General features: G+C 43.2%; 2 protein-coding genes across 2 annotated transcripts in view; both read left to right on the top strand.

The window, feature by feature from the left end:
* GNG5 (G protein subunit gamma 5) overlaps positions 1-23,730 on the top strand; it is a 547,759-nt gene that overhangs the window by 138,979 nt on the left and 385,050 nt on the right. The gene's annotated exons all lie outside the window — the stretch shown is intronic.
* The window catches only part of LPAR3 (lysophosphatidic acid receptor 3), an 82,796-nt gene continuing 68,068 nt past the window's right edge, over positions 9,003-23,730 (top strand). Inside the window, exon 1 of the mRNA XM_050806016.1 lies at positions 9,003-9,261. The gene's annotated coding sequence lies outside the window, so the exon portion shown is untranslated. The remainder of the gene's footprint in view (positions 9,262-23,730) is intronic.

The raw sequence follows: 23,730 nt of genomic DNA, 5'->3' as shown, positions 1-23,730 counted from the left end.
CAACTCTTGGTTTCCTTGGTTTTCCCTACCATTTGTTTTCTCTTTCATTGCTTTCCCTTCTTGTTTTTTTATTTTTGTTTTCTACTTTCTTTGGGTTGATTTTGCCCTTCTTTTTTTCTAGCTTTTTAAGGCAGATGTTTAGATCATTAATTTTTCACTTTATTTTTTTCTAATACAGGTGGCACCTATGGCTTGACTTACTTTTTTTACTTTAAAATTGGTCTATCTGGACATAACCTCATCATAAGTAGAGAAACATCTGTATAACCAATTAAAACTATAAACATTCTTTTAAGTACTGCTTTGGCTGCAGCACATAAATTTTGATATGTAATGTTTTCATTATTATTCTGTTTTAAATTTCTAAATTCTCCTGTGATTCCTTCTTTGATCCATGGGTTATTTATATTTGTGTCACCTGATTTCCAAATATTTGGGGATTTTAAAGATATCTTTTTGTTGTTGGCATCTAATTTACCATCATTTTGGCCAGAGAATAATTTCAATTATTTTAGATTTATTGAAACTTGTTTTATGATTCAAAATATGGTCTATCTTCACAGTGGAGTTCGGGGACTCAGAGGGAAAGGGTAGGAAGGGGGTGAGGGATAAAAGACTACAAATTGGATTCAATGTATACTGCTCAAGAGAAAGGTGCACCAAAATCTCAAAAATCACCACTAAATGACTTACTCATGTAACCGAATACCACCTGTTCCCCAAAAACCTATGGAAAGAAAAAATTTTAAAAAATATGGTCTACCTTGGGGAATATTACGTGTGTACTTGAAAACATGTATTTTGTAGTTGATGGGTGTAATGTTTATAAACACCAATCAGGTAAGTTAGTTGACGGTGTTGTTCAAATCTTCTGTAACCTTATTTTTTTGTCTACCTGTCCTATCAACTACTGAGAAGTGTTAAAATCTCCAACTATAATTAGAGATTTGTCTATTTCTCCCTTTAGCTCTGATAATTTTTATTTCATATACTTTGAAGATTCATTATTTGATGAGTTGACCATTTTATCATCATGAAATAATTGTTTTTTTTTTCAGGTAATAAGCTCATTTAAAAAATTACTACAGTATATTGTATCTTTTTAATTTCCACTGCATTTGGAGGTAGGTAGTATTATTCCATTTATAATTGTAGAGACTGAGTGAAATTGGCCAAAGTTGTATAACTAGTAAATACGGTAGAATGCATAAAAGTTTTCAAACTTGAAGGCTGGGTGCGGTGGCTCAGGCCTGCAATCCCAGCACTTTGGGAGGACGAGGTGGGCAGATCACGAGATCAAGAGATTGAGACCATCCTGGCCAACATGGTCAAACCCTGTCTCTACTAAAAATACAAAAATTAGCTGGGTGTGGTGATGCACGCCTGTAGTCCCAGCTACTCAGGAGACTGAGGCAGGAGAATCCCGGCTTGAAGCCAGGAGGCAGAGGTTGCAGTGAGCCGAGATTGCACCATTGGACTCCAGCCTGGTGACAGAGCGAGTCTCCGTCTCAAAAAAAAAAGTTTTCAAACCTGACAGTGAGTCTTAAAAGTCATGGGCATTTTAATTAAGTCCTATAACATGTTTTAGTTTTATGCTTTTGTTTCTCACAACTTTTTACTTACATGCTTTCTACACACATTGGTCATTATTTTCCTCACTCATATTTATACTTTGTACCCGTCATTGTTATTTGCCTTTACTGTACTAGTTCTATCACAATATGGCATAATGAAAGTAAGCCATGTCCAAGTAATTAAAAAACCTAATATTGAACCTCCTAGAAAGTCTTCTATTATAGCAAGATCATTTATCATGACATATTTTCTTGCTGGTAAGTAATAACTAAATTCTTTCAAAGTGAAGTATAAAATTATGTGATTTGCTTGTTTTAATATGTTTCTTTCGTAATATTATAGAATGCTATTAAATCTTATATATTTTTTATTTCAAACTGTATGACATTAAAGGCTGAAAACTTCTTGGCCCTTGATCTTCCATTTTAAAGGCATCAACCCTCTGTTTTAGAGGAACTAAAGGTTAAAGCTCTGATTTTTTTATAGTGCATTCACATTATCTTAGTCTACTGTGTTAGTATTCAAATTACACAAAAACATTAAATATTAATCTGGCCAGTGCCCCTCAAATCCAATTGAAAAAAAAATCAATCCCGGAGATGAGAATGTTAGTGTCATGTTACAGCTTTCTTTTGCAAAACAAGGAAAAAAGTTTAGTGCATAGAATGCAGAAAATTCTGGCAGGATTTATTTACAACTATTTCCTTTTTCTTTTTTAAGTTTACTAGAATAAATATTTGTGCAGCTGAATGTGTTGCTAGAAGCAGGTCCTTGATGGCTGCCTTAGGCAAAGCCAATATCTAGGCATAGCATGGACATCAGGCTTGTGAGAAGGTAGCCTATTATACAAACTGCTATCATTGTCCACACATGACTTCATCTTTGCCTGGGTGGACCCTCAGCATTCCACAGTTGTTGAACGCATGGAGTCTCCGTAATGTTCTCTTAAAGTATCTTGGTGAAGTGTGTATACATATCTCAGGCTGCAAACTTAGGCAGACAAACATACAACTATTTTTGTAAAAGTGGATCTGAATTCTATTTTGAACTCCCTATTTCTTTCTTTTTCTTTCTTTTTCTTTTTTTCTTTTTTTGTCCGAGACTGAGTCTCATTCTGTCGCCAGGCTGGAGTCCAGTGGTGCGACCTTGGCTCACTGCAACCTCTGCCTCCCAGCTTCAAGCGATTCTCCTGCCTCAGCCTCCTGAGTAGCTGGGACTACAGGTGCCTGCCACCATGTCCAGCTAATTTTTGTATTTTTAGTAGAGACAGGGTTTCACCATGTTGGCCAGGATGGTCTCGTTCTCTTGACCTCTTGATCTTGTGATCTGCCCGCCTTGGCCTCCCAAAGTGCTGGGATTACAGGCGTGAGCCACCATGCCTGGCTGAACCCCCTATTTCTATCACTGACTGAAGAATTTAGTCTTATGACTTTCTAGGTAAACTCAGGCAAATGCAGCTATCTCAGTCATTTTAAGTTTATATTTAGGCTTCTGCCCCTTTCATTTTCTCCCTATGTGGCATCTAGGTTCTGAAGAAACTTTAAGGTGTTTTGGTGTTGGGGTAGAGTGGCTGTGTGATAAACACCTGGCACACTACATTCCTTTTAGGGGTGATTCTCCCTCCTAATATTTGTATGCTGGCCTCTGTCCCTGCTGCATTCATCACCCAGGTTTCCTTTTAGGTATTTAGCAGCAAAGAACTGACTTGGGTGCTATTCTCCATCACTCTGGGGCTCACAGGAAACTGTGGATTCAGTCCCTCCCGTGTCTATTTCTGCCATGTCACCACTTCAGTACTGCTGCTCCCCATATCAGGTTGGTATGAAGCACTTCCATTAATATTTTCTATCCAAGTCTCAGATGGAAAGCAGGTCACAGTACAATATTTCAGGGGTCCCTGACCCCAGGACCACAGACCAGTACCAGTCCTTGGCCTGTTAGGTACAGGACCACACAGCAGGAGGTGAGCAGTGGGCCAGTGAGTAAAGTGCCATCTGTATTAACAGCCACTCCCCATCACTCGAATTACTGCCTGAGCTCCGCCTCCTGTGAGATTAGCAGTGACATTATTATAGATTCTCATAGGAGCACAAACCCTATTGTGAACTGCACATGTGAGGGATCTAGGTTGCAGGCTCCTTATGAGGATCTAACGCCTGATGATGTGTCACTGTCTCTCATCACCCCCATAGGAGACCGTCTAGTTGCAGGAAAAGAAGCTCAGGGTTCCCACTGATTCTACATTATGGTAAGATGTATAATTATTTCATTATATATTATATGGTAATAATAATAGAAATAAAGTGCACAATGAATGCAATGTGCTTGAATCATCCCCAAACCATCCCCTCTCCCCTGTCTATGGAAAAATTGTCTTCCACAAAACCGGTCCCTGGTGCCAAAAAGGTTGGGGACCTCTTCTCTATTTGTATCAGTCAGGGTAGTCTGCGTTATGCTGTGGTAACAAATGCTCCCCAAATCTCAGTGGCTTAGAAAGACTAAGGTTTATTTTTCACTCACCTGGCCTTCCTGGGTCAGCCATGGTATTTCTCCCTGCCTTGTTCTCTCCTAGATCTAGGCTGGTGGAGCTGATATTGCTGTTACTAGGGTAGAGGAAAAAGAGAATCAAATGAACCTTGTGCTGGCTAGAAAAGCTCACACTTTATCAGCCGAAGCAAGTCAAATGGATAAGCTTGACATCAATAAGGCAGAGAAGTTGAATTCTCCTCTAGAAAGGGGCAGCTTTTATTTATTTATTTATTTATTTATTTAGAGACAGAGTCTCGTTCTGTCATCCAGGCTAGAGTGCAGTGGCGCAATCTCGGCTCAGTGCAAGCTCTGCCTCCCGGGTTCACACCATTCTCCTGCCTCAGCCTCCCAAATAGCTGGAAGTACAGGCACCCGCCACCACACCCAGCTTTTTTTTTTTTTTTTTTTTTTTTTTTTTTTGTATTTTTAGTAGAGACGGGGTTTCACCATGTTAGCCAGGATGGTCTCAATCTCCTGACCTCATGATCCACTTGCCTTGGCCTCCCAAAGTGCTGGGATTACAGGCGCAAGCCACCGTGCCTGGCCAGGGGCAGCTTATATTTTAAAATAATAATGCAATCTACCACTTTATTCCTGGGTCCCTAAACTTAAGGGGAGACCTTAGTGTCCCTAATAACTTAGCCTGAGGAGTGGTGAGGGGTCACAAACACCATGCTCATGGCTTTCAGCGCTATCTCTTTTTCAGTTGAAATTCTCCTTCCAGGTCAGGAAACCCTATCTAACCTCCAGGGAGGGTGGTCTGTTTCTTAATCTGCTCTATTCTAATTGACTGTTTATGGACAAAACATTCATGTTTCACTTCTTTCTGCACTTAGCCCTTTGAAACTCCAGAGAACCCATCTTTTTGCAAAATCATAAACGCTGGTGTTTAAGATTTTTCTGCTATGATTTTAAGAAGACCTATTTACAAGCTGAGAATTGATTTCTTTTATTATTTTTATTTTCTTACTTTTTTTTTTTTTTGGAGACAGGGTCTTGCTCTGTCACCCAGGCTGGAGTACAGTAGTATAATCATGGCTCCTTGAAGCCTCTACCTCCTGAGCTCAAGCAATCCTCCCACCTCAGCCTCCTGAGTAGCTGGGACCACAGGTGCACATCACCATGCATGGCTAATTTTTGTAGTTTTTGTAGAGATGGGGTTTTGCCATGTTGCCCAGGTTGGTCTTGAACTCCTGGGGTCAAGTGATCTACCCACCTTGGCCTCCCAAAATGCTGAGGTTACAGACATGTCAGGTGTGCTTTCTGTTTTTTCTTTTAAAAATTTGTTGGGTTTTTTTTGTGTGTGTGGTTGTTTTGTTGTTTTTGTGTCCACCCTTGATAAGTGCTCTCAGAAAAACAGATTCCCTTGACTCAGTGCTGAGGAGTCATGAGGGCAACAAGGAATAGTAGTAAAAGAAAACCTCAATTATTGTCTCCAGATAGAATTTCCTCAAAACTGAAAGGTAGGTAAAGTAGTTGTGAAAATAAAGGCTGCTTGGATGGGAGCTTTAGGGCGTTGTTGTCCTGAGTGACCGTTCTAAAGCATGCTTACTGTAGTAGTGGTGGATAATCATTTTCCATCCCATAATCTCCAATGCTTTTTATAAAGGATCCGTAAAAGATTTACAATGCTAGCTTCCTATTTTCTGCTTGAAACTTCCCTTTGAGAATTACAGTATTTGCCTACAGTATCGCACTAGCCAAGCTCACAGGTATGCTAAAGTAATACTCAAGTGAACGTACATGAAATTACAATGAACAGAAACTGAGTAAAACAGGGAGCTTACCTTAGATTCTGTTTTTTCAACATATGTTGATTTTTAGTTTTGATTTCTTTTATTTGTGGACTATTTCCATGATTTTCAATTGAAGTTACTGATATGCTACTGAGAGATATTCCACAGGGCCACCTACTGTTCTTGTACTCTCTTTGCCAGTGGTTTCTATGGAGTTAACTGTTTGCTCAGTCTTTTCTCAGAACTGTTATTTCAGGTACCACTGTCATCTCTCACTTTATAGCTCCCATTCCACTTTCCCACACCATTCACCTGCTGTAGGCTAATTAGTATAGATGAGCAAAATTCAGCAGAGATTCAGTTCAGATACTTTCCAAAGTTAAGAACAACACATCTGTGAATTCCTGCCCATATGATTGAAGCCCCAAGGTGAATTGGGGACAGAGGAACATGGCCTCTTTCCATAAATCCAGAGAGGAAGAAGCCTTGCCTGAGTCCTACATTGCTTCTCACTGTGGCAGGAGGCAGGCAGTTTTGTGTGTTTTTTAAAAATTTGTTTTGTTTTTTGGGACAGAGTCTCACTTTGTCACCCAGGCTGGAGATCAGTGGTGCAATCTCAGCTCACTGCAACCTCTGCCTTCCGGGTTCGAGCGATTCTCCTGCCTCAGCCTCCTGAGTGGCTGGGATTACAGGTGCACGCCCAGCTAATTTTTTGTATTTTTAGTAGAGATGGGGTTTCACCATGTTGGCCAGGCTACTCTTGAACTCCTGGCCTTAAAGTGGTCCACCAAACTTGGCCTCCCAAAGACCTGGGATTACAGGCGTGAGCCACCACATCCACCCCCAATTGTTCTTTCAGCCATCACAATTTCATTCTATCAAGCACTGTGGAATGACCCTTTTACCTCCTTATAGAAACAATGTTATAACTTTTTGTGTTTCCAGGAACACAAAGCACAACACTTATATACATGAAGCTGACCAGCAAATGTGTGTTGAAAGTTTTGAATTACTTTCCAGTCAGTGATCTCTAAGACAAAATATACCCTCAGCCTTCATGCTTGCCATTTTGATGTTAATTTTAATTTGGCTTTGCTAATAAAAACATTTTGGTAGAGAAGTGAGACACCACAGGCCAAACAAGGATTTGTAGGAGGTTCTGCTGGATAGTCCCTGGGCTACCTTCTAAAAAGTAGGATTTGGGGGCCACATCTTTCTTTTTAGTTGTCCTTTGCCTCTTGTCTTTTCTTTCCTGCTTCTGCCCATAGGTATCTTTTTATTTTTATTTATTTATTTTTTTTAAATTTTAATCACTGCTTTTCCTCTCTGAATCTGTTTCTCTGTGTCACCTTCTGGTCTTCCCCTCACATCTGACCCACATTTGTTTAAAACCATCTAGCTGGAAAGTCTCTTTCCTTTTGCAACACAGCTCCCCATGCCCTCTTCACTTTCCTCCTTTTTTAAGGATTCAGATTGAACTCTGTGGGATTGCTGTTCTGCTTTGCAATTACCTCAAGTTCAGGAAGTTCCCAAGGTACAACATAATGCAACATAATGTGTTTCCAAAGTGCCTTTGTTAGTAAGTTGTTTGGATTCAGAACAGATTTTCCCAGCACAAGAAGGCTCTTAGTGGTGTTTACAGTCTAGCCTACAACATCTTACTCAACATACTACACATTTGTTGCATCAAGTATTCACTAAATGCTGGTTGTTGAGTATTTCGGTGTTTTCCAGGTTGCCCTTCAGCACTATTATGTTTGAGCTGAGCTGTTTACTCCCTTGACCGAGCTCTTTCTTTTTTTTTTTTTTTGAGATGGAGTCTTGCTCTGTCGCCCAGGCTGGAGTGCAGTGGCACGGTCTTGGCTCACTGCAACCTCCGCCTCCCAGGTTCAAGAGATTCTCCTGCCTCAGCCTCCACAGTAGCTGGGATTACAGGCGTGTGCCACCACGCCCGGCTAACTTTTTGTATTTTTAGTAGAGACGGGTTTTCACCATGTTTGCTACTGAGCTATTTTTATTGTGTGCAAGGCTTCTGCTTGTTCTGATAAACACATGATCTTTCCTTAGCCCTAGCTTCACAAGTTGTACTTCTCTCTACACAGTTCAACTGCAAGACACCGCAATAATTTTCTGAACACTCAGATGAAATAATACTTTTCACATACTGATGAAAATTTAGCCGTAGCCCTGGGGAGGTTTGAGGCACACTAGGCTATTATGGTCTACAGGATGAGACCCACTGAGTAAGGGATGTCACCTTATTAAAACATCCTCTGCAGAGAGAACAGAATCTCTTTGATGGTAGGGGGCAGATTATCTAACAGGTTGTTTGCAAGGATGAGGTTCCTAGCTGGCACACAGAACGGCCCAGTATTAATGTTGAATGCAAGATGAATGAATGAACGGATGGATGGAGGGCAAAGGGTCACAGGAAGACATGTGGGCACACAACTCTCATTGCTTCACAAGGGCTTGAAGCCTGAGTGGGAAGGACTTCACCTCACACAGTATTTCCTTTTTGTAAGGTCACCAGGAAAGCACAACTTTTCTGTGACTTCGTTATTGCTTTGCAGAATTCAGAGAGAACAACGCCTTCAAGACATTTGTTTTACTTTGCATCTTTCTTTACTAAAGGTAGGTCAGTGGTTTTATATCTCAGCTTTGAAAAACAAAGTATCCACAACTATTTGCCCCAGGAGGCCAAGAAGCCTCTTACAAGAACCTTAAATATTTTTGGTTGCTTCTGGGGGCTGTCCGCACCCTCGGGTAGCTTTGGGGTTGAGTTTTCCAGCGTTAGGTCGGGTTTGGAGTAGAGCCTGCCTCCCACGGGTGGTGGGTGTGGGCTGCACTTCCCGCAACCACTTCAAACAGATCTCTGAGGCCAGAGGGACAGAGGGACTGCGTTCTAATACAGAGCTCCGAGGTATGGCTCCGTGAGGCTTGTGGGTACTAGCGGTCCTTTAGTGGGCGCCTTTCCCCATCGGGGCCGACCACCCACCTGGGGACTATCCCAGGCAGGTACGCATCTGCAAGAGCGCTGCCCTTTGCGCGCAGCTCGCGGCCTTGCCGGTTGGGGGCGCTCTCCCGTGGGAACGTCGGACTCAATGGGCGGGCCAGGACAAGGCGGGCCAGGACAGGGCGGGCCAGGACAGGGCGGGCCAGGACAGGGCGGGGCAGGGCGGGGCCGCTACCCCTCGGTCCCTCCCTCGCACTGCCAAACTTGCCTACGGCTCTGGGCGCGCCACTGCGGTAGCTGGAGAGGAGGGGTTCCGTCGCCCACCCGCCCGCCGCGTCCTTCGCTGCTTGTCCGCACCTAGCTGGAGCCCGGCGCCCGGTCGCCCCGTCGCGCTCGGCCCCGAGGGCATGCGGCAGCTGCAGGAGCCCCCGCTCCCTGGCTCGGCGGCGCGGGTGAACGTGAGCGGTGAGTGAGGGTCAGGGAGCGGGAAGGGTACCCTGAGCCGCTGTCATCCGGGCGCGCGTCGTGGGGAGGCCGGGGCGCAGGGCCGCCCGCGGGGCCCCAGTCGGCGGCTTTTCGGGGTTGCCTGGCTTGCAAGCCTGGGCTCCAGACCCACTACAAACCTCTGGGACAGGACTGTCCCGGCGGGTGTATGGCACAACTCGCTTTTTTCCCACCTTTTTCCCCGCTAGGAGCAAAAAGCAATCTAGATGCAAAACCGGCGTTGCGTCCGCTGCTGAGGGCTGGCGGGCTGGGCGCAGCGGCGGGGAGAGCACGGCACAGGTTGCCTCTGCCTTTGCACGTGTGGTTCTTTCTAAACCCAGTCTCACTGCTGTCGATGGTAATTAGGAAGCTGAGGTTCTCTCGTGAAGCCTAGGGATATAACATTTCTCAGCCTCCAGTTACATCTGGTACTGTGGTGTGTCAGTTGGGGAACAGCTTGAACCATGTGCAGGTTTCTAAAGATTCGGGAACTAGTAACTAGCAACACTGTCGGGGTGGGTATGCCCCCTCACCACCATGAGACAAAAGTGCTTTTGTTCTGTAGCAGAGTTACTTTATTGCTTTCCGTCAACAAGTTGCAGCTACACAAAATTGCTTAGAAATTCCTAACGCGTGTAATTTGAGGAGTGACTGTGAATATTGGAAACAATTTAGTCTTATTAAGGTAATCATTAAAATAGCCCTGAAAAGCATTTGTAGGTCAGTATTCATTTGTTTATTTATTTATTTTTGAAACAGTCTCGCACTATCTTCTCGGCTGGAGTGCAGTGGCGCGATCTCGGCCTACTGCAACCTCCACCTCCCAGGTTCGAGCGATTCTTCTTCCTTAGCCTCCCGAGTAGCTGGAATTGCAGGCACCCACCACCACGCCAAGCTAACTTTTTGTATTTTTAGTAGAGATGGAGTTTCACTGTGTTTACCAGGCTGATCTCGAATGCTTGACCTCGTGATCCACCCGCCTCGGCCTCCCAAAGTGTTGGGATTACAGGCGTGAGCCACCGCGCCCGGCCACGTCATTTTTTTTAAACTGAGTTATTTCCATAAAATGTTTTCCCCGTAATTTGTTACTGTCATTACAACGCTTTTCTTCCTCCTGCTTTTCCTCCAAAAGTAGCATTACCTGGTCTTGAGATGTCATTTAGAAATAAAGGGCCTTCTCACGGTTCCGACTTAGTCTGTATCAGAGAATAAAGTAAATGTCAATTACAGACAGTCTCCTCTTTACAAATTTCATGTACCGCACAACGTTTCATTAATGCATGGACTTTTGTATTGCTAAGAAGAGTTGTTGGGTTTTCCAGCGATCCATCAACAGTTGCTAACCCTGCTTCCCATGGACAGTGGATCCGATATTGTTTAGTGGTCTGAGTCCAGTAAACAGAGTTTTCCTCTTTTGGGGACAGAAGCGATACAGTTAGAAACACACACCTTGGCTCTGTTAATCCCAGGCTTGTCTAAACAAACTGGACTGTTTTAAAAAGACTAGCAAGCAAACCCTGCCAGTGAGAGTTGTGTACTTGAGATAAGCTTCCAGAGTTGTCTTTTGTGCCTGTGCCTTGAGACGGCAAGGACCTAGTTATCCTGTGGAGATCTGGACATCTAGCCATTTGGACAACATTTATATTGATTGTCACTACCATATAACTAGGAAAATAGATCACTTTGGCAAAAATTTTTTCTCTTTAGAATTCAAAATTTTGAGGTTTTGATTTAATTATATATGACACTCCTCTTGTCTAAACATTTCAAATGCATTTATCAACTACTATTTTTTTTTTATCAGATCAGATCTATTTTAGATATCTTGCTGTTCTGCCAGATATTTGTTAGAACAGGACTGCATATGTTTTCTGTGAATGGAGACTGAATTGAAACATTTAAGTATGAGATTATTTTTCATGTGTGTTCGCTGGAATCTATTTGAGAAACTACAACATGTTAGCTGTCCATCTCATTTTTCAAAAACACACGTGCACAGTGGAAAAAATGCACACACAGCATTGTAGCCAGGCAGCACCCAGACACACACTGTCAACATCACTTGTACACACATGCCTAAGGCTGACTGCTTCTCCTCCAAGTTTCTCAGCCTGCTGCTGAGGAGCAGCAGCGCACAATAACTTAAGACCAGCCTCTTATTTCTTTGGGCTGGGACAAGGGGAATCACTGTAACTCAAATGGGAATTACTATAACTCAGATTATCCATTAGCCATTCTCCTTGGAGTATACATTAGTTCAAATGCTTTCTGGCCTGTGATTATACCCAACAGAGTGGTTAAGTCTGATTGCAAGCTTCTAAATGACAGAGACCAAGCCCAAGGCATTGTTAATGTGGTGTAAAGGGAAGACCAAGGCTTTGCAGTCAGACCAGCTTTTGTTCCAGTCCAGGCTTTGTGACCTTGGGCACATAGTTTCACCTCTCTAAGCCTTAATTTCCTCATCTGTAAAAATGAAGATTATATCCATCTCCCAAGATTAAAAGAGAAAGCACTGAGCATGGTCTCTCATATACAGGAAGTACTCCTTAAATGCTGGTTGCCCTCTTTTCGTCCTAGATAAAAATTTAAGTATTGACGCTTGTGTAAACATGTGTGCAAATGTATATTCTGGTAAAAGTGCAAAGATAGATTTCTAAGCCTTAGGTGACTTAGAGATGTTATACACACTTTTCTTGCTTGCTTTCTCTTTTCCTGGCCATGGTCCTTTTGCTCCTCCCTTTGTCATTCCTCCTGCAGGTACTGAGAGCCTCCCCCTTTCCGGCCTTGATGATCCTTTGTTCCTCATCCTGGATTCTGTATTTGTGGAGGAGTCACCCGGAACTCAGTCCTGCTATGGATGGCAGAGGTGGTGGTGGGGCTGGGGAGCTGTCTGCATAAGTGCAGAGACTTTGTGCCTTTACAAACGGTGGACTAGAGGTACTTGGAGTCCAGGGTTCTGTGTTTGAATCCTGGTCTCACTTTTGTGAGTTCTTGTGACCCTGAATAGATTGTCATCTTTGAATAAGTTTTTTTCATTTATATAATGGGGATAATAATTACTTTTCTACCTGTCTGCATGGGTTGTTGTTGGGTTCCATTAACTTATGTATGTGAAAGAGCTTTGTACCCTGTGAAGAGCATATAAATGTTGGAAATAAAGAGGCAGAGCATTCAGATGTGGGCCGCCCCAGGCAGGCCCACTCAGCTCTGGCTATTGGGGTTGGCAGTATCTCCACGGGCGTGTTTTGAGTGCTAAGGAGGCACTGCTGCAGTTCCTCCATATTTCTCTCTCCTGTCCTCTGACATCATACTGGACTTTGAGGAGGAAATAGCATCAAAGGTTGAGAAACTGCTCTGTGGGGAATATGACAGGAAGATAAATTTCAGAGCTGAGGTTACCCAATACTACATGATCGAAGGCATAGGAAAAGTTCCAAAGAAACTTTAATTTCATGTTGGAATTACCTATACTGTCTGCGCATCTCAGTTTTTAGTGGACAAACACAAACAGCTGGCCACCTACCCCACAGGTCGGGAAGAGAGTGCTGATGGCAATGTTGGACAATGTACAGGGTCCACCTATACCATCCTCACTCGCCTGTGCCTTCAGGCTGACTTGGGTGTCTTGTTTACTCTGCAAAGTTCTAAACTGACCCAAGGCAGTGCCCCCCACCCCCAAATTAAGCTAATGATTTAATTCAGTCTGAAATATATTTGTTGCTCTCTACCTGTCCAGGCAAGCCGGTGGGGGGACGGAGGGGGTTAGTACCCATTGAGAGGAAGGTTCTGACATCCTGGGTTGTACCCAAGCCCCTCTTCATCACCCCCAGTCTTGTCCTCCTCTTTATTCCTCTTCCTTGGCTTGCCTCTTGTCCTGTCTGTCTACAGCGTTGAACTCCTCCCTTGCCTATGACCCCTGATACTGCCCTACTCTCATGATCCTGTCATCCCTTTTCAGATGTGAATCATTTGTATACCTCAGACTGGGCCAGACTGGGTGTCACTCTGGAAAGCAACCTGCCCAGCGCAGCCTGCCCCACCCCTTCCTGAGGATGTTCATCAGCCCCCCTAATTACTCATCAGCTCGTCCTGTGTCTGCATTGTTCCCTGGGACATTAAGCTGGAGCTTCTACTAGCCCTGGCCTTGACTAACCTATATGCAGATTGACCAGGATGTTATCAAGGGATGGCTTGGCAGGTGGCAGGGCTGGGTTGGAGGGCACATTAGCCCCTCCAGAAGCACACTAGTTTGTCCAAAGGCCTTCCAAGCAAACATGCAGTCTAAATAAAAGCAGTGTACTTGCTTTATAAATGCAGCTTTAAGGCAAGCCCCTGGTCTCCTCTTTTAAGCCAAGCTGTGCCGAAGCACATCCTCTGTAGAAATTCTGGAGCTGCCCCCAGACAGACTCAGACCATGTAATTCAAAGATGGGCAGTGGAGTCTGTCAGCAGCATTCACTCCCCAAGGAGGTAGAAAGCCAGAGTTAAGGCTCAGAGCCATTGGCAGTGACTAGTTATAGAACACCAAAGCAAGGGATCAGATATAGAGTTTATTGGGAACACATCAGTGAATCATTTACCTCCTGCCCTGCTTGATTTTTAATAAGTCATTTCTTTGAATGGGGGTATGGAAGGCCTTTCTCTGGACCAAAACTATCACATGGGTCTGGTGAAGAGAAAATAAGTAGTATAATCTTCTTCTATATCTCCATGGCATTAGGATTGAAGTCTCAATCTCTCCCTCTCTCTCCCTCCCTCCTTCTCTCTGTCTCTGCCTCTCTCTCTCTATATATACACATATATAGACGTATATATGTGTATACATATGTATATATGTGTATTATATATACATTATATATATTATATTATATATGTAATATACATCAGTCTTTATTCTGAGAGGAAGTCATAGACGTTATTCTCCATCACTCTTAAAAACACTCCAGCATAGGCTGGGTGCGGTGGCTCACGCCTGTAATCCCAGCACTTTGGGAGGCCGAAGCGGGTGGATCACGAGGTCAGGAGATCGAGACCATCATGGCTAACACGGTGAAACCCCGTCTCTACTAAAAATATAAAAAAATTAGCCGGGCATGGTGGTGGGCGCCTGTAGTCCCAGCTACTTGGGAGGCTGAGGCAGGAGAATGGCGTGAACCCGGGAGGTGGAGCTTGCAGTGAGCCGAGATCGTGCCACTGCATTCCAGCCTGGGCGACAAAGCAAGACTCCGTCTCAAAAACAAAAAAACAAAAAAACAAAAAACACACTCCAGCATTAAAAAAAAAAAAGAAAAAAGAGCAAGCACTCTGTCCTCCTATATAACCAGCATACACCCATCAAATCAGAAAGTGGACATTGGTACAAAACACTAGCATCCAATCCACAGAGCCCATTCCTATCTCATCAGTTATTCCCCAAATGTTTCTTCTACCTGTCTGATCTAGAATTCATGTTACATGTAGTTACCATGTCTCTTCTGGAATGGTTCCTCAGACTTTCCCTGTTCCTAAAGTGCTTGTAGTTGTATAGATCCTACATGCTGTAGGATGACTCCCAACCTGGGTGTATTGGGTATTTCTTCACAACCTGACTGAGGCCATGTGTTCTTGGCAGGAATCCTTCAGAAATGAAACTCGGCTCTTCTTAGCTTCTCACAACAGAAGGCACATGGTGCCAACCCATCCCACCACTGGGATATTGACCTCAATCACCTGGTTATGTTGGTGTCTGCCAGATTTCTCCACCTTAAATTTTTCCTTTGAAATGTATTGGTATTTGTGGGGAAGTATTCTAAGGTTATGCAAATAGTCTGTTCCTCGTTAAACCTCTACCTACAGACTTACCATATATTGATGACATCTGCCTGAATCAGCCACTTCTATGAATGTTGCCAAATGGTGATTCTTTTTTTTTTTTTTTTTTAAGACAAGGTCTCACTCTGTTGCCTAGGCTGGGGTGCAGTGGCATGATCTTAGCTCACTGCAGCCTCAACCTCCTGGGCTCTAGTGATCCTCCTGCCTCAGCCCCCCAAGTTGATGGAACTACAGGTGCACACCACCACACCTGGCTTTTTTTTTTTTTGGTATTTTTTGTAGAGATGGGGTTCACCATAGTTCCCAAGCTGGTCTCGAACTCCTGAGCTCAAGTAGTCTGCCTGCCTTGGCCTCCCAAAGTGCTGGGAGAGAGTGAGAGCCCCCACTCTCAGCCTCAAATGGCGATTCTTTATTGCCATCACTCTTTCTACGTTTGTGAGTTGGCATTCTACTATAAGGAAGAACTTCCTTTTTCTGTCATGTTTTTATTAAGAAGTGTTCATGGATTCCTTATGTATTCAATAAGCTGAAGTCTCCCGATTGTTTTTTATTTTAATGCTCAAGTTGTGCTCAGTTTGGCCAGTGGGGACCCCTTGGAGCCGGCTCCTGTGTCCTTTTAACACATCCCTGTCATTCATTGAGCATTTCATTATTTTCTGGCTCCACCAGATGACCTGGGCTCATCCTGTACTTTCCTTGACCTAGTTAGGCCTCCCTTTTAGTAGAGAATGGTACTTTTGTCTTATTTATATTTTATATATTTAAGGCATACAACATGATATTTTCATGTATTTATCTTGATAAACATAGATATAATGAAGTGATTACTACAGTTAAGCAAATTGACATGCCCATCATCTCATATAGTTACCTTTCTTGTGTTTGTGATAAGAGTACTTAAAATCTACTCTCTTGGCAAATTAGCTGAATACAACATTTGTAATTTTAATTTTTTTATAGACAGAGTCTTGCTCTGTCCTACAGGCTGGAGTGCAGTGGCGTGATCATAGCTCTCTGTTGCCTCGGCTCGAGCAGTCCTCCTGCCTCAGCCTCCCAAGTAGCTAGGACTCCAGGTGCTCACCACCATTCCCAGCTAATTTAAAAATGTTTTTTAGAGAAGGGATCTTGCTGTGTTGCCCAGGCTGGCCTTCAACTCCAGCCTCAAATCATCCTCCTGCCTTGGCATCCCAAGTGCTGGGATTACAGGTGTGAGCTACCACACTCGGCCTCAATACAGTATTAGTAACTGTAGTCCTTGTGTTTTACATTAGTGGAAGCAGGGAAAAAGGGAAGATGTAGATTAAAAGGTACAAAGTTGCAGTTATGTAGGATGAATAAGTCTTGAGATCTAATATACAATATGAGAATTGTATTTAGATACCAATACATGGAAGGTTGATGTGCCCATTGTTACTGGGGTATTATTGCTTCTAGATCTTTCAGAGGACAGAGCTAGGAAATATATGTGTATATGTGTACACACATTTATAAATTTTTCTGTATTAGGCTGTGTATTATAAAATCATGATTCATACTTATACCTACAATTTCAATCTAACACCCAAAGAGCTTTCTGTTCTTCACCCTTTATATATTTGTACATATCTTCTCTGGCAGTTAGAAAACCTGACTCTCATTATCTTCAATATTTTTGCTTATTTGCTTAAAGTAACCAGTCTTCCAAATGTGAAGGTCATCCTGCCTCCTCTGTGCCCACCACCTTTGCCACTGCCTCTTGTCCTTGGCTGCCAGGCCTGCTAGCCTGTGTCTCTATGTAGCTTAATCGTCAGTCGCCAGTCCCTCTAGCTCACAGCTCTGTGTGGCTTCCCAGCCATAGCTCATGCCTCTGTGTACCTCACCAAAGTCCCCGGCCTCACGTTGCATTCCCAGCTACATGCTGATTGCTCAGTTCTGGGGAAGGAAGAAAAGAGAAGGGAAAAGAAGAGAGAAGATAGGAATGGAAGGAAAGCAAAGATAGGAATAGTGTATATATTTTAAACTCTTTTATTATACATTGCCAAATTGCCTTCCCCCAAAGTTCTATTGGTTTACATTCTCACCAACATGTTATGAGGGTACTATTTTCCCCACATTCTTGCCAATACTGAGTAATAGCCACTTGTTTAAATGTTGTCAATCTGATAGCACTCCACTTTTAGCTCTGTTACAGCTCTGCCACACTTAACCCTGTATTATATGTCTCATCTCACCCTCTAGGTCAGGATTTCTCAACCTTAGAACTACTGACATTTTGGACTGGATATGTCTCTATTATGGAGAGCTGGCCTGTGCATTGTAGCATGTGCAGCAGCATTCCTGGCCTCTGCCTAGTAGATGCCAATAGTACCCACCCCCCAAAGTCATAACTAATGCAGATGTCTCCAGATATTGCCAGGAATCCCTGGGAGGTTGAGAGGATTGGCCCTGGCTGCTCTAGATAATGAGTTTCCTGGGGGAATTCTGCATCTTTATACATGTCTTCATGCACCTCTGTCTTTGACTTACATATGGTGAGCAGTGAGGGAACGTTAGCTGGACAGGGATGAGGGGAATAAAAGGTTAGGTAGAATCCACTACAACAGGACCAGTGGAACTTGTTCATTGCAAGTATGCAACTCTCCACAAATGCAAATTCCAGGAACATCCAACAGAGGGAAGTGAAGAGGAATGTCAGCAAGGTTAACTTTCCATGGATTGCTATCAGGTGATTACTTGTCTTTCTGAGTTCATTTTCGCCCCTGTTTCGTATAGACAATGAGGTCTGTGGCCTATTTCAGCTGATGTACTCTATTTTGCTGAGGGGGAAAGTAGAATGCTTTAGGAGAAGGTGTTAATTAACGTCATTTAACGTTGTAGAGGTAAACTGAGTTTCTTTAGAGCTTTCTCTGAAGCAGGCAAACTGACTAATGGTTGCTAATTTCTGTGATGTATTTAGAGTTTTACTCTGATATTTTCATTTGATTATATGGAATTTCCTCCATAAACGCTTATCAAAAATTCTAAGGAGAGATGTGCTTCAAGATTTTTATTGACATTTACCACAGTCATTATGTTAGAAATGCAAAATGCTCGTTCCCCAGTGCCACAAAGAAATAGCACTTGAACATAAATTTAATTCTCTTAGCAAGGCAATTTTTACTTTCTGCAGAAAGGGTACACTCACCAGCAGTCTTGCCATAAGAGTACACCGAACAAAGGAAAAGCAGACATATTTATTCCTTACACATTTGGGTTGTCCTCACTGCTGTGTCCTGCCTGCATCCATTGGCTAGAGCTGAACCTCACAGTCTAAGCCGATACCCGATTTGCTAACAACCTAAAACTTTTTTAAATAGGTAAAGGCAAGGGAGAGCAAAGGAAAAGAGGAAGTTGCTTACGAAAGATTTAAAGAAGTAATAACATTTCCAAATAAGAAAGGGGCATAGGCTGTGAGCTGGAACATGCCTGTGAGCATGTCCAACAGCTACATAGGACAGGGCTTAACAAAGAGTTATTAACACAAAGCAAGGAGGCTTGAAGAAAGTTTTTAAAAGAAACTATTATTTCTAACATTTATGATTTATTCTTTAACAAGAAGGGAAACTTTGAAAGGAAACTTTATACTTTCCGCAATTGTATTTCTTCTAGTTTCAGTAAATGTTTGCAAAAGGCATTAATGTTGTTATGGAGAACAAATCTACATCTCTCGTTTCTCTGGGGGTCAGGTGACAGAGGCTTTGCTTCCAAAAAGAGGCTCCAATGGTCAGTATTGTTTAAAAAAAAAAAAAAAAAAAAAAAGCCCTGGGCCAGAAGGATGAGAGCTGGTCAGGGTGAATCAGTCGCCGATTTCTAGATTTCTTCTCTGTTAAATGGAGAATGCGTTCACTGGTATATCAGTGAATGTGTTTTGATGGATTACTCCAAGATCCTGATGGAGTGGTTGAGAGGAAGTGTGGTAATATAGTAAGAATGTTAAACATTAGGTTTTCAACCCAGCTGGCTAAACCCCACTTTCCTGATTGTACATATTCATCTGGGACTCTGGGACTAAAAGGTAGTGAAAAACACCAGCTAGTGACTCTGTGGTAGAGGAGAGAAGACTTTGGCTTTGGGGTGTTATTGTGGTGACCCACCCATTGTGACGGAAAGGATTCTTCCTGTGATCTCCCCTTCCCAGTATTCTCTCTTGGGGTCCCTTTTCCCCAACCTTTTGGGAATAAGCTCACCCTGGAGCTCAGTGGACTTTCTCTGACTCCTCTAGACCTTGGAGTGGACTGGGGCTTTACATTTGCTATGTCATTCACTTTGTCCTAATAATCTGACAAGTTAGATCTTGTCTTTCTTTTACAAAAAAGGAAATTGAGGCTCCATTTTTCAGGTCCCACTGATAATAACAATAATTAAATTAGAACTGTTTGTTAGGGGCTATTCCAAGCACCTTCTTTAAATCTCCTAACAGCCTTAGGAAGAAGTTACCCTTATTATCCCCGTTTTGTAGATGAGGAAATTAAGATAGAGAAGATAACTAACTTATTGGTAAGCAAGGCTTTAAAGTCAGGCTGGCTAGCTCCAGGGCCATGCCCTTTTGCATGTGAATATCCACTTTTCTCTAGCACTATTTTTTTTTATTATTATTATACTTTAAGTTCTAGGGGACATGTGCACAACGTGCAGGTTTGTTATATATGCATAGCACCATTTGTCGAAGAGACTATCTTTTCTCCATTGTAAATTCTTGGCGCTCTTGTCGAAGATCGGTTGATTATGCATGTGTGGGTTTATTTTTGGGCTCTGTAGTCTTTTCCATTGGTCTATATGTCAGACTTTATGCCAGTACCATACTACCGTACATAGCTTTGTAGTATGCTTTAAAATCAGGAAGTGTGAGGCCTCCAGCTTTGTTCTTCTTTCTTATGATTGTTTTAGCTATTCAGGGACCTTTGTGGTTCCAGATGAATTTTAGGATTTTTTTTTATATTTCTGTAAAAAATGTCATTCTGATTTTTATAGGGATTGCATTGAATCTATAGAATGCTTTGGGTAGTATGGACATTTTCACATTATTGAGTCTTCTAATTCATGAACATGAAATGTATTTACCTTTATTTGTGTCTTTAAAAATTTCCTTATCAGTGTTTTATAGTTTTCAGTGTATAAGTCTTTTGCCCTTCTGAATAAGTTTATTTCTCAGAGTTTTATTCTTTTTAATGCTATTGTGAATTGGATTGTTTTCATAATTTCCTTTTTTGGATTGTTTGTTGTTAGCGCATAGAAATAAATGCAACTGATTTTTGTATGTGCATTTTATGTCCTGCAACTTTACTGAATTAGTTTATTAGATCTAGTGGATGTTTTGGTAGAGTCTTTGGTGATTTCTTCATATAAGATCATGTTGTCGATGAACAGAGATAATTTTACTTCTTCCTTTCCAATCTGTATGACTTCTATTTATTTTTCTTGCCGAATTGCTCTGGCTGGGACTTCCAATATTGTGTCAAATAGAAGTGGTAAGAGTGGGCATCCTTGCCTTGTTCCTCATCTTGGAGCAAAAGCTTTCAGGTTTTCACTGTTGAGTATATTGTTAGCTATGGGGGCCATGCTCTTTAAATACTCCGCTCACCTGCTTATCTACTAGTGTTTGGACCTAAATCCTGTGTTCTGCTGCACTGCATTGCTCTCCTCTCCTCGCCCTCCCCTTCCCCCTTTCCACTCCTGCCTCCCTGCTTTGTTTCCAGCAATAGCAGAGTGAACATGGCGTTGTCTTAAGCTTAGTCGCTGCAGCAATGAGCCCGTATTCAGGCAGGGGGATATTCTTTCTTGGACTATAGTTATTTTAGTGTAGTTACAGGATGACTTTGTCACCATTTCTTGTTAAATTGAGGTGTTAGGCATGAACAGTTAATCTCCCAGAATGCCAGTTGTATGTTTCACTGAATTTTTTAGAAATTTTGAGTTATCTAACCTTGGGAAGTGCTATCTGCCGTTTATTGAGTGCGTCCTATGTACTAAGCATTTCCTTAAGCGCTCTAGAAATAATTGCTTTAATTTAGTCCATCCAGCAATCCTATACAGTTGTCATCATGATTATGCCAGGTTTAGCAAAGTAAAAGGTTCTGGCCAGATCGGCAGTGTGCCAGGTGAGAACCACTGCTAAAAGTGATGTGCCTGCATCTGACCCAGGTCCAGCTGATGCTGAAGCTTTCCCTTCCCTCCCCTCACCGTCCTGCCCCCGCTGTGCCTCCCAGCCTGCCATGCTTTCCTTTAGCGCTCAGGTGACCCCAGAACTCCACAGGTCTGGCTGTCCCTTCTCTAACCTCCGTTTTAAATACTCACTCTAAAATGTCCTTTCTGTTCTTTGTTCTGACAAACATCCACTATACAGTGGACGAGTAGAAACAAGAAAACCACAATAAAACCTCCCATTCAGAAGAATTGAAGACATGTAACAGGGGCCTAAAAATGATGAAACCCTGCTGGGCAGGAATGATTAAGACCTCCCTGTCCTGGCAGTGGAGTCAGTTTCGTGGCTGGTCCATGCTTCCGCTCTCTGGGCGGGGCCTCCCAGAAGCCCTGACTTTGTCTTTGTCCCCTGGGAAGTCCTTCCTTGTTCTGTACCCTCTCTAGCCACATCTGAAGGGTGTGGAAAGTGTGTACTCCTTGGGGGAGAATGAACGTGGGCCTTTCCGGGCCAAACTGTGGCTTCCCTGGCACTACAATTCCTTATAAACTTGATAGACTTCTAGTCAGTTCCACAGGTCAGTTACCGCATCCAAATCCCACTCTGGGTCAAGCTCTTAAGCATGACTTATTTTCCAGCTTCTGTGCTTGGCTCATCTCTCTGCCTCTCTTCAGTAGTGTGTATTCTGAGGTCCTCTGAAGGATGGACTTGGGTGGGAAGATGCACCAATACTCTGATCATTACTACAGACCTGCCTGGCATTGTCCCTTGCAACAGTTTACTGAGAGGCCTTTGAGTTAGGCTGAGAGTGGTAATACTATTTTCTGCTCTTTGGACCTACACGTGCAATTGACTTTTCTGATTCTCCAAGGCCCTCCGTTTCTGGACACTGTCCATTCCTTTCCACCTTTGCTTACATACTTGCAAACAAGTCTTGCCTGAGCTCATCTCTTTCTTGTCTAGCTTGCTAAAAGCTGCAAGGAGCAGCCAGGACAAGCTCATGTTCTGTTTCTGTTCAAGCAATTCTCCTGCCTCAGCGTACCAAGTAGCTGACATTACAGGCATGTGCCACCACGCCCAGCTAATTTTGGAAGATGGGGTTTCTCCGTGTTGGTCAGGCTGGTCTCGAACTCCCGACCTCAGACAGTCCTCCCGCCTTGGCCTCCCAAAGTGCTGGGATTACAGGCATGAGCCACCGCGCCCAGCCCATGGTGATGTTTTGATACGTGTATTATATAGTGATCAGATTGATCAGATCAGAGTAATTAAATTGCTATAAACATTTCTGAGTGTTTATTCTGAATTTCCATACTTATTTTCTTGTTGATGGAAACTAGTCCATGGACTACGTGAATTTAGGCTGCCCAAAGGCTTTTCCCTGCTGAGTGTTCAAAGTGGATCACAGGCCTGTTTATGTTCCAACTTGCAGGTAGGGAAAGGAGTACAGAGGAGGGCACCTTCATCGTTTTGGGGCCGACCTGGCAGCAGCATACTTCATTTATGCTCACGTTCCAGTGGCAAGAACCTAGTCACACAGGAACCCTAGCTGCAAGGAGGCTGGAAAACCGAGTGTCCAGTTGGGCATCCTGGTGCCCAGCTTATAAAACCCATTACTCTGTAAGAAAAGGAAAACGTGGGCTGGGCGCAGTGGCTCACACCTGTAATCCCAGCATTTTGGGAGGCTGATGCGGGTGGATCACAAGGCCAGGAGTTTGAGACCATCCTGGCTAACACGGTGAAACCCCGTCTCTATGAAAAATACAAAAAATTAGCCGGGTGTGGTGGCGGGTGCCTGTAGTCCCAGCTACTCGGGAGACTGAGGCAGGAGAATGGCATGAACCCAGGAGGCGGAGCTTGCAGTGAGCCATGATCACGCCACTGCACTGCAGCCTGCGTGACAGAGCAAGACTCCATCTCACAAAAAAAAAAGAAAAAGAAGAAAAAGAAAATGTGATTTAGCAGTGTATCCTGCAGAATATAAAGTGAAATAATAATACATATTATTATTTCAAAAGTAATTACAAAAGAAGTCACAGGGCAATATGCAATTATGGGCAAATGAGTTAGAACAGCTGTGAGTTTAGTGTCATACCATCCATTGCAGGAACTTCTTAGAAATGGAGCCTGAGGTCCTGCAGCTTCTTTAATGTAGCCCGAGGGTTGAGGCCAGAGGTTAACCATGCAAAGTTCAAGTGAGAAGAGGCTAAGAACCATTCTCAGTGGGAAAGTTCAGAAACCAAATACCTAGGTTTAGAGCCGAGTTTGAATTCACAAAGCTATGTCCAGAGTGATTGGTCAGGAGCAGATTCAAAGGCTGGGAATGCTATAGTAGTCAGGACTTAAATGGGGCCTTAGGGAAAGTGGCTTCAGCAGTCTACCCTGAGCCCAAGAGAAACACCAGAGAGAGGGAGAGCGAAGGGTCCTAACCAGTGTAGGTTGGACGGAGGCTTTCCAGTTCCAAACCATCCTGCCAACTTGCCAATG

Source organism: Macaca thibetana, chromosome 1, assembly GCF_024542745.1.
Source record: "Macaca thibetana thibetana isolate TM-01 chromosome 1, ASM2454274v1, whole genome shotgun sequence".
NCBI lineage: Eukaryota > Metazoa > Chordata > Mammalia > Primates > Cercopithecidae > Macaca > Macaca thibetana.
Note: the sequence above shows the minus strand (reverse complement) of the source record. Positions and strands in the feature narration are given on the sequence as shown.